We start from the raw sequence: 16677 nt of genomic DNA, 5'->3' as shown, positions 1-16677 counted from the left end.
TATAATAACATTAGCAATCTGTTAACTTCACATCTAGCGCCATCATCAGGTCTAAATTTAATTAGCTCAATGCCTACAACTAATGGCATTCCCATAAGCCTCAGTGGTACTTTGTGTTTAGTGCTAATTAGCAAATGTTAGCATCGTAAAATTAAGCTAAACTAAGATGGTGAACATGCTAAACATTATATGTTACATTAACATTGTCATTGTAAGCATGTTAGCATGCTGACGTTACCCTGTAGCTCCAAGCACATTTCTGCCTGAGTACAGCCTCACAGATCTGCTAGCATGGCCGCAGACTCATTCTTCTTTATAGTTAGTTAGTTAAACTATTTTCTGAGCTTTTTGCTTCCCTAGATGATCATTTTAGGCTTCATACATGGGAGCGCTGTATTTGCAGTGATGAACTGTCTTATGTAAAATGAACGCTCAAATTAGATATAGCTGCGTATCTCTAAACATCACTATGTTGCAGAGAGTCTGTACAAAAAAGTCTCTGAAGAACAGCAAAGTTCTTGTGACATGTCTTCTGTAAAATTAATCAATAATACAAAGAAAAAATATCACTACTTCTTCTTGGGTTACATTACAGGATATTGTACTGTGTGTCTTTATTGCGTGGGTGCATGTTTGCATAGGGCAGCAAAAGAATCGCTCTCACTCTATCAGCCTGTCATGTTAACAGTGAATTTGCAGCACAGAAAGCGCTGTGTGTCTATCAGTGCTGCCTGGTTAGTAAAGATGTCAAAGATACATGAGTGATGGGCTCCACAGCCTTGCATGTTGTTTTATGAAATATGCATGACACTGGCAAAGCTGTAGATCTTCTGAAGTGACATATATAGCTGAGTAGGCTGATGGAAGAAAGGTGATATGACACCAGACTGACATGGTTTGTGATAGCACCACTGTGCCTACAGAAACTAAATACAGCTGTGTCCTGTATCTCATACATTCTGTGTCAGGTTTCTTTTCATTTAATGGACAGTGTCAAGCTTGGCTTTTGACCCATTAATAGTTTTCCTGTTAGTTTATATCTAAATGACCAATTCTCTTATTTTCTGTTCTCCTTTGCCTTCCCATGTAAACAAAGTGTCATGTCTCCCTGTCTTAATCAGGGTCCATATCCAATCAGAACGTTGCCTAAATCCCCCCTGTGGTCTACTTACCATGTGTCTCCCAGCCTTATTTACACCTAGAGAACGTTCCCAAGCGCTATTGATCTCAGCCATCTTGGACTTACGCCATGAAAGTGCACATTGGCAGCTGATGACAGCTTTATTAGAAAAGGAGGACACAGTGGATCAGCAAGTTTCCCCACATCAAAAGGCCCAAAGGGGAAGGAACTTTGGATAAAGCTCATCAAATTTGTTTAGGGATCCATTGAGTGGCCTTTTTTTTTAAGGTGATCGATTTGTTTTGTCCAGTGGGGATAATGCACTTGGCCACAGGTAAGTCTAACCCATTGCAGAAGGAAAACCCTCCAGTGGGTATTCATGCGATACTGTAACTGACAGAATTTTTAAGAATGTCATTACTGACTTGTTTATTAACTGTTCTGATTTCATTTTGCCTTCAACGTGGCTACTTACAAAGCAAAAATAATATACATACAGTATATGTTTGCATTTCTATTCCAGGTTTCTTTCAAAAACGTCAAATCACCTTTTCCATTTTACTGTAATGGAAAAAACTGGATGCCTGCTATTGTATTCAGTGTGATGCATGGGCGGATATGTGCTGATAGTTTGTGTGAGAATGCTCATGCAAAGTTAAATTTGCTTTAGATGACTGAGAGAGCCTGTGAGAGAGTAAGATTAGTATTTGGTTTTGCCACTGGCTTTCATTTGTTTTCGTAAGATTGATTCTTATGGGGAATACCTGCATTGCTAATACTTGGACTGTGAAACTACATAGGAGGGGTTATGGGGTTTCCAAATAGCAATCCAGCCAATGCTTCTGGAGCAGAAAATAGCATTTCCAATTTATTTTCTGACCACAGCAATTCAGCACTTCAATCACACTATCTGCAGGAAAGAAAGAGGTTTGCAGGCTGGAAAAAAAAAAATCTAAATTCTTCTGTGACACAAAATTAAAGCTAGAAGGTTGACTTGATTCAAAGGGAGCTGGGGTCAGGGCCCTCTCACATCTGGCTTTAGAGTAGTTTGAACGAGTGCTAATGAAGATACAAATAGATCTGCTGGCAAGCTGTGAAGCAGGTGGCGCAAGGCCAGGCTGTAAACGATTCCATCCTGGTGATGAATGCCCTGCCACATACATGTGGGGTGAGGGCGCGTGTTTTGTCTTGTTGAAAATGCGGATATTACACCTTGACCCAGTGAACCGATAAATATTCATTAGGCTGCCTTCCATTGATCGAGAGAGAGGGTGTACAGACATCTCAGTGGTCTTGTTATGTGGGAAAATGGTGTGCCATGGCTGAGCTGGAGTGCAGCTGACTAGGAGAGAAGAGGACGCCACCAACATAACGAGGCTAATGTACAAAAGCCTGATTTTTTTTTTCTCCTTTACTTTTCATGAGCATTTAACAAACTCCGAGTGAGTGAAACACACTCACCTGTAGTAAAAGCTTGAGGCCTAGTGTTGCACGTTGATGTACTAAATGTCAGTGTCGGGGGCTGGCATGTTTAATCAACATAACATCATCCTTCAGCAATCACTTTGTGGCAACTAGACCCACTGTTGGGACATGTGTGTGGGCAGACGTGTGTGATTTAATGGTTCACAGATCCACGTCTCTCCCATGCAGGCAATGCCCAGCGACCCCCCTCATGTTCTGAGGCATCACCTTATTGGGCACTCTGAGGCAGATGTGGCCCCACTGTGTTCAGCATGGCAGGTGGTTTGACATGAAGTTTAACGCTAACGTTTGAAACCAAGCAAAGTGGACTCTTACATAGTCTCAGCTCTGATCTTGGATTGACTTAGCCATGCTAAAACGCTTTCATCCTGATATTCAGCACATTTATTTGGGATGTCAGAAGTCTGGTGTGAACAGTTGAAGACACACACCCACAGTCCCACACACAGTGGCCTGTGTCGGTGTCACTGACCATGGTGCTGAAACTACAGCTTGGCGATGTAACCAAGCTGATCCTTTTCCACAGTTGTCACTGCTATTATTAAACTGAACAGGACCATTTCATGCAAGTAATGATGCCCTAAAACGCTGGTGATAACTATAATCTACCGGCGTATTACTTCACATAATAAAAACATTGTTCCTAGCACTTGCAAGATGCTGCATCCTCATCAAAGATGCTGCTGCAGTAAATTAAAAATGGGGGTGATATACTGTTTGATTGCCAGTAGGGGAAAACAACAAGTTATAGTGTAAAACAATTCATTTATTTTATGAAAAAGATCCCTATTTTACCAGGCCCCATAGTCATATTCAGCTTGGAAGTAATTTAATAGCATGAATATTTATCAGTCCTGAAAGGGGGTAAACTCTCTTTTGCAAGTGAAAGAGGGGGAGCTGAGTTGAGCCGTTTTTAAGCACAAACCCTGCATTACAGCTGTACTGAGAGAGAATAACATGGAAACTCTCATCCAGCATCCTGCGTGTGCTCACGTGCTTCTCACGGAGAGTAAGCAGCATCGCGGGGAACCGGCGCCCGCGAGGGACGGTCCCCGTTAAGATCGGACAAAAAGCGAGAGTGGAAAAAAAAGGAAAGACAAAAAAAAAAAAAAAAAAGAGACAAAAACGAAACTCCTCGGGCGGGAACGCACAGCTACTCGCCCTCCCCCCTCACAGATTGCACTACTGAAAAGCCTGCACGTCAGGTTTACCCGTTCCCGGCGGCCGGGGCGGCTACCTGGAAGGGACAGGGTTTGACCGGACATGTGTCATGTTACAGCTGACTGACGGCCGAGGGCCCGATGTAGACTGACAGCCCACATTGTACGGTACCGACCTCGACAACGAAATTAAAAAAAAAAAAAAAAAAATGAAATAAATCTAGGTCATTATTTGCACATATAGGCCCATCTAGTTTTCAATCACGCAATAAAACCCTCTTGCAATCATGAAATGGCCCTAAGGCCTGTTGAAAACGACTCTGTGGTCCCACTGTATTGCTCTCTCCCTCTCTCTCTCTCTCTCTCTCTCTCTCCCTCCCTCTCTCCCTGCTCTGACCCATTTACAGTAGCTACCGTCTAAGTTAAGTGCTCGACGTGATGGCGTATCCGGCACGGGCGGCTGCGCCCCAGTGATGCGAGCGGCCGCTCCCCGTTGGGCTTGCAATGAGCTCCCGCTCCTCAGTCCCGGCGTGGTACGTCAAAGTACCACGGCCGGAGGAAACGTAACGGGGCAGCAGGACGGTAACAAACGAGGAGCACTCCGTAAGCCACGTAAGTAATCAGTAACGTATTACTTTTGTAATAGCCGCCTCTGTAGACCTGGTCGTACATTATTCTCTCCCCTTCTCGACAGTTTCTAGAGAGTTTCTTACAAATGCATTTTAAGTCTGAACAAAATAAGTAGTATTTTGCGGTTTAGGGACTTGAGGGTTACACTGGGAGGCAAAGTCATGAATTAGATTAGAAAACAAAAACACAAACCCTCTTGGCCATAATTTATAACTTGGCATTTCTTTTTTGCGGTGCACTCCAGAAAATCCGCTACCAAAAGCAACCGCATATTGGAAACACCTGGCAAACAGTCTGCCTAAATATCACCCGATTTCAAATTGAAAAAACAAGACGACCAGACATGCGGGCGGATGGCTTGCAAGACCGATCCATTTGTTGGCCTTCACGGTCCCCGCGGTTTTATTTGGCCCCTCCTTGAGCAGCGGAGAGGGTCCGCCGAGGATCCCGTGGACCAATCGGTTGCCGGCAGTGTTTCAGTGGGGAGCCCTGCCTATGAACTAGAGAGAGAGAGAGAGAGAGAGAGAGAGAGGCACCGCTGCTTTTCACTGCTGTTTCTCCATCCTCCGTTCTCCTCCACACAGCCATCGGGGAGCTGCGGAATAGGCGTGTGTCTCTGTTGCTCCAACGAAGATTGCCTTCAGTGAAAACGTCGTAAAGAGAGCTCCGCAAACAAGGTAAGGAGACTCATGAGGCTGCCGGACGGGGGTAAACGGCTGGAGGGGCAGGTGCTCCTGTGCAAATGTTGAACGCACACTCCCCGTGCGTGTCGTGCAAATAGGCTGTCATGTGGCTCTCAATTGTCTTTTGACTGCTTGTGATGAGGAGAACGACTAGGTATTGGTTAGTGCTGGCGCAGTCCTCCATGAAACATCAGAGACTCGTCGGTTTGCTGTCAGCGGGGCTCCCAGCTGTGTCAACTTGACAGGAAAAAAAGAGAAGTTGCGCCATTTGTGAACGCAGGACGACCCCCCCCACCTTCCCACACACACACACACACACACGTACACAAAAATTTTCTTTGGCTGGCAATTCAAAACACATGGAAACGACTCGAAGATGCTGATGTTCAACCCTGTTTCATTCGTGCGTAAATGTTCGCTGACCGTGAAGGCGCGCTTGAGCGTGTATGTGATGTGTGTTAAATGTGTACGTGTGTGTGTGTGTCCCGGAGAGGAATTCGCGCAGGCTGCAGGAGTATCGCGTTTACACTGCAAAGCAGAGGTGCACAGCGGTTTAATTAATCAAAGGAGAGCTGCCTACAACGAGTGCGGCGCTTGGGACGGCGAGGGGGATGATTCCTCAGGACCACCACGACCCAGGAATCCTGTAGGGGGGCTGCTGATGGCGAAGTGGGAGTCGTTTAGGATGCTGCACACCTATTATTCTAACTGTGTACACTTGAATAATTAAGTGGGGGTTTGGGGGGTGGGGGCTTAACGGTGCAGCCGTACCTCTCTAACGCACGTTTGGCGCCCATTTGAAAGATGGTGACCATTCTCCCTCATAACATCTGGTTTTAGATGAAGTGTCTGTCACCGCCCCCTTTCCCTGTATCCCACAACCGCGCGGCTGCAACACAGTCCCCGTTTTGGCACCACCGCACCATATCTTTTGGAATTAGTTGGATTATTTGGATAATGTGTCTAAAGATCAGATGGCTCAGGCATGAATCCGCCTCCACATCAGTCAGGTGTAATTAGATACTCCCTCCTGTGATGTATGATGTGGAAATAGATGTAAAAGATGATTGTGTAAAATTATGGGTAACCCACAGACCTAAGAGCTTGAGTTGTGTTAATCTAATGCATGTGAAGTTGACTGAATGAGCCTGAGTGCCTTTCCCCCTCTGATTACTGGGGATCCAGGCAGCATCTTGCCTGGTGTGTGTTTGCATGTGAGTCTGTGTTGGTGCACTTGTGAATGTGCCTCCAGAACCTGATTACATGAAACCAAATATCATTGGCTAACAAAGTGGAGTGTTGACTGGCTGATCATATACTGTAGTTTTTAGTGTCAGTCAGTGTAATAAAGGATTAAGAGCTACAGTAGGGCAACAAACTCTCAGCTTCGTAAATAACACACTGGCTCTGGATACTCAAACCTGTCTTCCCTCGAAATGATTCAAACTACAAGATGATATTTTTTATTTTCCTCTAAAAGTGAGCGAACGTCCTCCATCCTCTTGGTTTCCTCTCAAGTCTGTCCTGCTTGCATACCTACTTATAGAAAGAGCTGGTATCCAATGGAGACACCCTCAATCAATTGCACTTTACTGTCTGGAATCTGTCAGATGTGAAAATAGCGTGATGAAACAGCAGGTTCTGTTATACAGCAGGATACACTGCTCATTTTGTCCTTTAAATGGAAAAGAGGGGTCAGTCTCACAGGACAGTTACACAGAAATCATTTCTGTTACAGTGGAAATAAATGGTTTTTCCCTCACTTTTGTTGGATTACATGCACTGTCACAGTGTAATGCAAAACGTGCCATAAATGCTGAATAAATTACAGTATTTATGTCAAATCTCAATTTTTAATTCTAACGTAAATAAAAACTCCTGATAAAAAACAAAACCACTGAAAATTCTTGAAAGAAGAACATTTGGAACCATGCTAATCCTCTTCTCTCAAATCAAACTGTCTCCCCTTCATTCACCTGAAGAATACACCACAATAAGCAAGAGAGAAGCTATCAAAATGTCATTTCTCTGTGCCAGCTCTACAGGTCTCAATCAACCTTAAAATTCCTTTTTCTGTTTGTGAACCAAGCACAAAACGAATTGACTATGTAGGATGGACATTTCTTGCAGTGTGTAGGGTTGAATTTGCCAGGGCTCATTTTGGTGCATCAGCACGCCTTGCACAAATCCCATTATTTCTTTTCAACATCACATAAGAGGCTCAGTAATGATGCTCCGTCTTGATGGGTGCATGAAGATGAAGTGTTCCTTTTGGCGTCTGTTTAAGGTTCCTGCACATTCCGTTCTGTCAGAGGAATTAGCGATGTGGGAAGTGGGAAAAGCAACACCTTGACGACTCATGATGGTACACAGAAAGACGACAGACACTGGGAAGTATTAGTTCACAATTCTGTATAGTAACTTCAGAAACAAGCAATTCCTTTGGACAGAGTGGCACAGTGCCCAATGTCTTACAAGATATTGTGATTTAGTTAATCTCAAACACCATAGAACATTAATTGATTGTGCTGAACAATGATTTGATCTGTGCTTGTCCAGGCCTAATAACGAGACTTGCACTCTACAGGCATGCTATCGGCCCTGTGAGGTTGTGCTTTGAGCTAAATACTAATGTCCGCATACTAACATGCTTATGTTAAGCAGATATAATATTTATACTATGTTCACCATTTAAGTTTAGCATGTTAGCATACTAGCATTTGCTAATTAGCAATAAACAAAAAGTACAGCTGAGGTTGATGAGAATGTCATTAGTTGTGAAGGTATCTGGTCATCAACCACAGAATTGGAAAATCAGGACTTTTGACCTAAGGATGGTGATAACAATTTAAAGTAATTTGGAGAGGGACTTTAATGTGTGTAGCAAATTTCATCGCAATTCATCCAGTATTTGTAAAGATATTTCATCATCTGGAAACCATGAATTTCTGTACAAAATATGTTCCAAGTTGTACAGTAGACGTTGAGCTATTTCACAGAATAGGTTCAAAACTTTTACCTGTTGGTGGCACAAGAGGGAAATTCAGGGCATTATCAAAGTCACAGGGATTCATCCTCTGGCAACCATGAATGTCTATGCCACAATTCATAGCAATCCATCCAACAGCTGTCAAGATATTACAGGAAAATCTACAAATGTCAACCTGCTGGTGTTACTAGAGGAAAAGTTAAGAGCTCACCAAAGTCAGGAAGATTCATGCTGTGTGGACCATTAATGTCTGTTACAAATTTTATGGAAATCTATTTAACAGTTGTTGAGATATTTCACTCTGGACAAAAGTGGCAACAATTCCACCAACCTAAATGCCCATATATATGTCCCTACCCTCTGATACAAACTATAGGAGCCCCTCCTGAAACAGCACCCTTACCGGTGCAGGCAAACCAGACGTTCATCATCATGGTTAAGATAATAAACACGCACTTAAACTTAAGGAATTGTCACGGGTTTTTAGGTTCAGGCACAAAAACAACCGGGTTAAGTTTAGGGAAAGAGCATAGTTTTGGTTAAAATAAGTACTTCATTAAGGTTATAGGACCCTTGTAGTCATGGTTACAATAATGGCTAATGGCACTAAAGGTCACCTTACAATAAAATGTAACTATGGGTGGTAATAAGTTGCTTCCACAGATGACAGTCTCAAAGGGGTGGACCGACTGACCAATTAACCGACATTGCCATTCCTAGAACCACGCTGTGAACGATGGCTAAAAACTACCAACTTACTTCTACACTTATAGAAAATGACGACCCCTTCCAAACCCAAAAAGTGTGCTAACATTACTACTAATGCTATTAAATAATTCCAGACTTCAAAGGAAAATGTAACACAAGGTTAGTTCTTGCTTAACAAAATACAGTTAGCATTATTGAGAAATGCTATTTGTAGATATTAAACAATATATTAAACAATAACACATATAAGATTGCCTCACCATTAATGCCTGTTTTGGAATCAAGCATTTCAGATTCACCATTACTTCATTCCCACAATACAAGCTGGCACTGATAGAGTATCCCTTTCCAACAAAGCACTTTGTTACCATCTCTACAGTACATCAAAGCTCAAGGCTGAAATCCTGCAGTAGCAGGAAGGCAGTAGTGGTCTGGATGACAAGGCGAAGGGCTGTGAGTGTTTTCGTATTGTTACAGCTGCCTCTAAAGCCAACCACTGCATGAAAACACAGAGCAGAGGAGATGGTGTTCCTTTAAAGAGCAATTCTCATTGTTGATATAGTGCATCCATTTAAAATCTAGATGAATGGGCGCTGCATATGAAAACAATTTGAGAAAGTAGTGAGCAGTATCAGAGTACGCACGTTCAGGTACACACACAACATCTTTCCCTCCCTGCTTCCCTCTCTTCACGTTTTCGGCTCATCTGTCAGCCTCTCTTCCCCTTTCTGCCCCGACTCTTAAAAACCACGCTGGGTGTTAAACCATAAAGAGGCCATTATCAAATCAAAGCACAATAACAATGACAGAAAGAAAGCCAGTTTGGAGGATGCAGATGTGGAGCGGAGCGATAAAAGGCATGGGATTGTTCCCCAAGTTTATTAATCAGGGTGCAGTTATTTTTATTTTTTTTGATCAATTTATTTATTTATTTTTTAGTTTAATATTAGCGTAATGTACAGCATAAGTCCTGAAGGGGCTACCATGATTGATTCATGGTCTGATTTGAATTGCTTGCTAATATCCCTGTGGTAATTAAAAATATAACATTTACCTTTGAGTTAATCAGTGGATGTAACATTTAAATTTTTGCTGGTACTCCAACTGTATCTTCCTCATTGAGCCAAACAGAAGGAAGGAGGTGGATTACTGTCATTAAAAAACATAGGCCAGCAGAGATGAGATGATTAGATGCTACAGACATTATTGAAGCTAAAATGACCAGGTACATTCTTGATTTTTCTAATACAGAGTTGACTCAGTACTGGCTAAATGTTGCAGTAAATGAAAAATCTACTATCCTGGAGCTTGTTGTAGACAGAAATTAATTGGGAACACAAGGCATATGCAAAGGCATACTGAAGCAGTTGCATTACTTACATCCCCGTTATACAAGTGGAATGAGTCATGTCATTATGTCAAATTGCAGAAAATTTCATTCAGTGAGTCACACATTTTCATTTTCAGGTCCCTACCAACCGCTTTGGCAAGTTGAAAGAAATGCTCCCAGAGTTTTCAAGAAATTATTTATTTGATATAGTATGCTCAGTATAGGAAAAGTTAAAGCGGCACTCTATCAATTTTACATATGAAAGTCCATTAACTCATCAGGAAAAGTACTACGCAACCGTGAAAAAATAGTTGTGTAATGTCTTGTGTCACTCTGGAGGGAGCTTTCCAAATCCTGAGAACATGAGCCTGATGATGTCATCCAGTAATGTCACTGTGGTTATCTCAGCTTGTTGGTGAAAACAAATCTATGACAAAAAAGCCATTGCTAAAAAACTAGGGGCGTGGAGTTTGAAAGACACGGGCATTCACCATTCTGGTGGGGCAGCGTCTAACAAAAAGATACGTTTGGTTATATTGGTTGAAATGTAGCATTTTTAGAACTTGACTCTCACAAAGTACTAAAAGTTGAGATATCTCTGCCTCTGCTGCTTCGATTTTAGTAATCCTGAAATAAAATGTATGCCCATAATAGGAAGATTGGCTTTTGGAGACACTTATGCAGCCTAAATACACAGTCATTGAGCAAAATTATTCATGTTAATATGGTTAAAATTTCTATAGGCATTAAACAGAGGTTAAGGCTGTTCTTAATACCACCCTGACATCTTCTATGTGTGTTTGTATTAATAATAATGCTAATCTTTACTCTTGTGTCAAAAGGGCTTTCTCGTCCCCTCTCTCTGTTGGCAGGCGTGGAGTGTTGGCAACAAGACAAACACTAATAAAATAGTGAGGCCTGTATTGTTAATCCAGGTTCGGTGGAGCAAGGGTGTCTCACACACACATCGATGTTCTCTCATATCCTTCACACATCTCCTTTCATTTCAGCACACCCCCTTGCCTATTCATATTCATAAAAATACCTCCACCGTTGCCATGATTGAACCACTCTTACTGTTAGCACCTTGTTTTGACAAATTTCCCCCGGAACAATGATTATTTAATCACACCCACTTTTGTGACTGCAGGATAACCAGTCAACCCGAAATCTTAATCGTACGATACACATTCACAGTAGATCTATAGACCACTCATCATGCTCAGAGTGATGTAATGGAGAGAAAGATATCCACCGAATCCCCAACCCTCCAATACAAACTCTGTTTCTGAATCGTGTCGTGGATGGGACCTGAAACAGAGCTTGCAGACAAGCGGCAAGGTTAAAGAGGCGAGGGTAATTGTGTAACCTATCTGGGTGGAAAAATGTTTGCTCGTGTTCACGGTGTACTCTTCTCTGATGCACTTGGGCATGAAATTGTTCCCGATTCTACCCTAGCAAGCCCCAAGCCCAAGTCCATTGCCCATCCCTAGCCAGGCGAGTTGGCCTTTCTGCATGTGCGTCTTTGTATGCCAGGGTTGTCTGTTTGCCTTCGGTCGCCTGTGTGAGTGTTTATTTGTGTGTTTGTTGGTGTGTGTGTGTGTGTGTGTGTGTGTGTGTGTGTGTGTGTGTGTGTGTGTGTGAGGGGATGAGGGGAGCAGAGGATTGGTGGGTGTTGGGTGTCAGCTGGGGCCCTCTCTACTCCCCTCTGACTGACAGAATAAGTGAGCAAGCACTGCAAAGAACATGGGCTGTGTGGAAAAATGCAGCAGAATGATCACTAAACATTTCATGCTGAAATCAGAGAGTGACAGAAAGATAGATTATGAGAGAAGCTGATTTGAGGACGGCTCATGCTCATTCATATATTGATAGAGGAATGTGTTTTTGTGTTCATGATTGATGAATTGATGGATTTCATGATTGATGACCATGACTCACAGCCATTCATTACATGGGGAGCATTAGAGTTCAACAAGTCATATAGTATGAAAAATATGACTCCATTCCTGTGTGGGTATTTGTTTGTGTGTGTGTGTGTGTGTGTGTGTGTGTGTGTGTGCGTGTGTGTGTGTGTGTGTGTGTGTGTGTGTGTGTGTAAGCCCTTGTACCATTAGAAAAACACAATAGCATATATTAAAACATGCTTCCCGCTGTGTTATAAATGCTGTCCGGGAGATGTGTGTTTGCACTGCATATTCTAACAGTACTGTAAATTCTATAGTAATTGTCAAGGGGAATACACACATTCTGTACAGTGTTTCCCATGATAATTGTGTGCAGGAGAAAAAATATAAGCAGTTGGCATCCAGTTGTTAAAAAACATTATTTTTCTGGATGACAGCACTGATAGAACCCACCCCTGAAAATGTCATAAAATTACTCTTATTTATCAAGGCAGAAATGAAATTACTTAGTGAGCACTGAAATCAGTGTGCTATTGTCTCAGAATTCCAGTGCATGAAGAATAAGCATATCAGTCCTAAGTGGTCTTTTTCTGTAAAAAACAATCAATCTCTAACCCCTTCTCCTGTTGCTATGCACACGACATCTGCAATTTACAATGATAATGGTGAAGAATTACCACTTAAAATTTGTAGTAATCTTTTAAACAGTATTGGATTGGATTTCAAACAAGCAGACAATAGCACACCCTGCATTTCTAGCTGACGACAGTTGATTTTGTTGGATGAATTTACAACTGTAGGTGATGCTGGCTCTTAGCTAGCTGTTTGGTAGCATTAGCACATTACCTTACACAAACTCTGTGAATCACCTGAAAACTCAGTAGAGAACTGAAGTCATGATTTCACGTCTGGGCTACTGACTGTTCCAGTAGCTTTTTTTAACTCAGTTTAATCAGCTATTTGGCATTTCTTTCATTGGTCTTTTTGAAAAAAAAAAGAAGCATGTTCCTTTCATATTCGAAAAGAAATAGCCGTCCACTACAGCAGTTGCTATTAGAAACTGAAACCTTTGTGATTTTGACAAAGTTAAATAACACTTACATTGTCAGCACAGAAAAAAGCTACAGCTCCCATGGAAAAAACTATTAACTAAATAACTAAGTGCAATTATGCAGGTACTTTGGTCATTGTAACTTTTTGTCAGTATTCCTAAAACTCACGGACGCACTCTTGAAAAGTTCTTTTTTCTGCTTTCTAGTTGTAGTCTTTGCTGTCTAAAAACTTCTGCAGTGTTCAGCTCTCTCTTTCCTACTGTTATTAAAGACATGTCTCAGCTAAGACAGATCACTCACTCAACAACATGTTGCCTGATTCATTGAAAAATCCGTGACACGAGCTGATTGATCGGATACGAAATGATCTCGCCTCAGTGGCAAGTACATGGGAACAACAGAAGACTTGATGCTACATTCAATGAATTGTTAAACTGGATGCTTTTATGATTTTAGCATGGTTTTCCTCTTGTGCCGGCACCATAAGAGGGATGTGTTTTATCTGAAGATGATCATGGGATTGAGAAGCAGACGGAAGCGAGCATGAATAAAGGACTGCGGGATGATGGCCTAATGGAGTGGATGAGCAATTGCGTCGATGACTCAGGATGAAGGGATGGCAGTCATTTGATGAATGGAGGGGAGTGAGGTGGGAGGCAAAGAGTGATATGTAATGATAGAGAGGAGTAGTCTTAAAATGCTACATCATGTGGTGGCTCTTCATTTCATTTCCCTCTCGTCCATTTTTTTTTAAATATCGTCATGCCTTTCCTCCTTTATTTTTTTCTCAGTTTCAGTTAGTCGCTACTTCCCTCTTTTTCTCTCTTCTTCTTTTCTGATCACCATCCTGCCTTTTGTCTTGTCTTCCCTATCCCTTTTTTCAGTCCTATTTCTTCCATCCCTCCCCTTTCATGCTTCCTTCTTCTTTCTTCCTTAGTTTCCTCTCTCATCACCTCATCCCCTCCACTCCTCCCCCATCCCATCTTCTGCCTATTTCCCTAATGCCCTCTTAATATCTGCCTCCATCCCTTCTAACCCTACTTCCATTTTGTAGACTTTGTCTCCCATTTTCATTTCACTACATTTGTCTAACCTCCCTGCCTTGCTCTAATAGCTGTCATCCTTAATTCCTCCCCTTCCTCAGTACTCATGTCTTTGCGACCTCTACCCCCCCACTTCCCCCACACGCACACACTATAACATCTCTGCCTCCCCATCACTTTCCCTCTCTATTGCTTGTAAGCGGGGCAGGTGGCAGTGCGCGTACAACGCTTTCAGTGGGACATGCCTGTGCTCAGATTTAAATAGATAATGGCAGAGCCCTAGTGCTTGTTGGGCTCTCTGAATAATGCAGGAGATCCTGAAGGCATTGTTGCCAGGCATCACTGATGGTGATATGCATACGCCAGCTCGCAAGCTTGCAATATTGATACCAAGAGAGAGGAAGGGACTTAGTGGCAGTTATTTTTATTTTCTCCTTCACCCCATAGGGCAACTTGGTTATTACACTAAAATTTGAATCTTATGGCTCAACCGAATTCTTTTACCAAATAGTGACTATAGTCTTGTCAGAAAAAAAAATTTTGTTTCGTTTTTTGCAACAGTGATATGTAACAGTTCTGGAAGGCACTGACAAATAATGTTCTACTGGTAGGGGCTTCAGATCAGTCATGTGTCCCTCTGAAGCTGGAGGTGGTTGCTGTGACACTAAAAATGGTTTCCTGCTGTCACCCAGTGGATGTAGTGGAAAGACTTAATTTTCTAATAACTTTGATGGCAAAAATGTATTTTATATGGATTGGTCAAATAATGGTAAAACACGAACAAAATATCTTGTTTCAGTTAGAGAGCTGCTGGATAAGAGCTTAGATTTCAGCTTGAGTCCTTTAGGGCTGTCACTTTTTCAAAGAGTCAAGTTCAAACAAATTCAAAATGGCGCGTAATGCGTTCAAATGAATTCGAACACAATCTGGGCCGCACATCCCTGCATATAAATCTTGCTTTCTTACTGTGATGGGCTTTCAACATGCTTCCAGAGTCCTGAGGATCAGTGTGGCAAAAAGTAGGAGATTGTACAGTTGACATTTTTCCACTCATTTCCGTTGCCTCCGCTACCTCACTTTGGTGGCAAGCTAGCGAGTTAGTCCTCAGATTTTTTGTCCTTGTAGACTAAGGCAGCACATTTTTCAAAGTTGGCAAACAGCCTTATCTTTGTTGGAAAATTTGGCAGCTACAGAAAAAAAACCAAAATATTTCCATACGCTGCCTCTCAGATGCTTCAGAGTCGTGATTACCCAAATAGTATGGACTAACTCACTAGTGATCTCCTCCATTTTCATTTATTAGCTTAGTTTACAGATAGGTCAATAGGGCAGCAATAGCTAGTACTGATAAGAATGCCCTCTGCTGGACCACAAAGAAAACTACTTCAAACAGTCTGATGTGCTCAAGGACTGTAAATTTTGAATTTGAATACGTCATTACAGTTTGAATATTGATTTTTTTCTTTCCCACGCTCAAATAAATGGTCATATTTTAAACTAGCTTGGCACTCAGTAGAGCGTATACCTCCACCAAGGCCAAATACTGATGTCAAAAAACGCCCTATCTTGCAATGTTAAGGAACGTGATAAAAAAAACCCTTATCAGCCCCTTTAACTGGATCCGTACCAAAATGTAATGGGATCTTCCCTGGTCCACGGCCCATCCCTCCACCAAGTTTGGTGCAAATTGGTTCAGTACTTTTTGTGTAATCCTGCTGACCAACAAACAAGCCAACAGACATGGGTGACAACATAACCTCCTTGGCAGAGATAATAACAAGATGACAAATCTTAAGTCCTTTGTCTGAAAATGGTCCATAAAGAGTACAGCAGGTGTCAAGGGTTAATTTTTTGATAATTCATGCACATTAATTACCAATAGTATTTTGTATTATGTAAGAAGTAATTCATACCCCCCGTTTAATAATTTTTGTGCTTGATCTGAGCCCTCAAATGCCGCCTTCTGTGGTATAGGCCACATAAGCAGTTGCCTAAGGTGCTGGTACTCCGGGGGCTCCCCACACCCCTTCTTCTCAAAGTCATAACTCCGTCAAAACATGAATCGGTGTGACTTACAGGAATAGTATTCCCTAAGTCTGTTGCGGATAAGCACCCATAAAATCAGCTATATCCATAAATCCACAAATCATAAATGATGAATGAGAGCTCACCTAGTGCGCCACAATACACAGAACAGCAACTGCTGATAGGTTTTTTATTCCAAGTCAAGCAGTGGGTAACTAGCTACTAACAGATAAGAATGTGCACGCCTTGTTCATACATCCACCCTCATTAACCATTTGCTCCAGTTCTGCATGTTAACTCTTGGCATTTGATAAGTAGTGATTACTCCATTTTAAAATGTGTTTATCCACAACTTAATATTGCTGGTGCAGCCAGATTTATTTTTTGAATAATACAAATGAGCAATCGCAGCACAGTCATTTTTGGCAGTTGACAGTTTTTCATTACCCCTTACTTTTCAAATCATTGTAAACAGGGGTAAATAGACTGTGACGCTGTAGTTCAAATCATCAACTGAATCAACATTGGTTTGTAGCTTTTAAATA

The sequence above is a fragment of the Xiphias gladius genome, chromosome 24 (genome assembly GCF_016859285.1).
Source record: "Xiphias gladius isolate SHS-SW01 ecotype Sanya breed wild chromosome 24, ASM1685928v1, whole genome shotgun sequence".
NCBI lineage: Eukaryota > Metazoa > Chordata > Actinopteri > Istiophoriformes > Xiphiidae > Xiphias > Xiphias gladius.
This window is presented reverse-complemented; position numbering follows the sequence as displayed.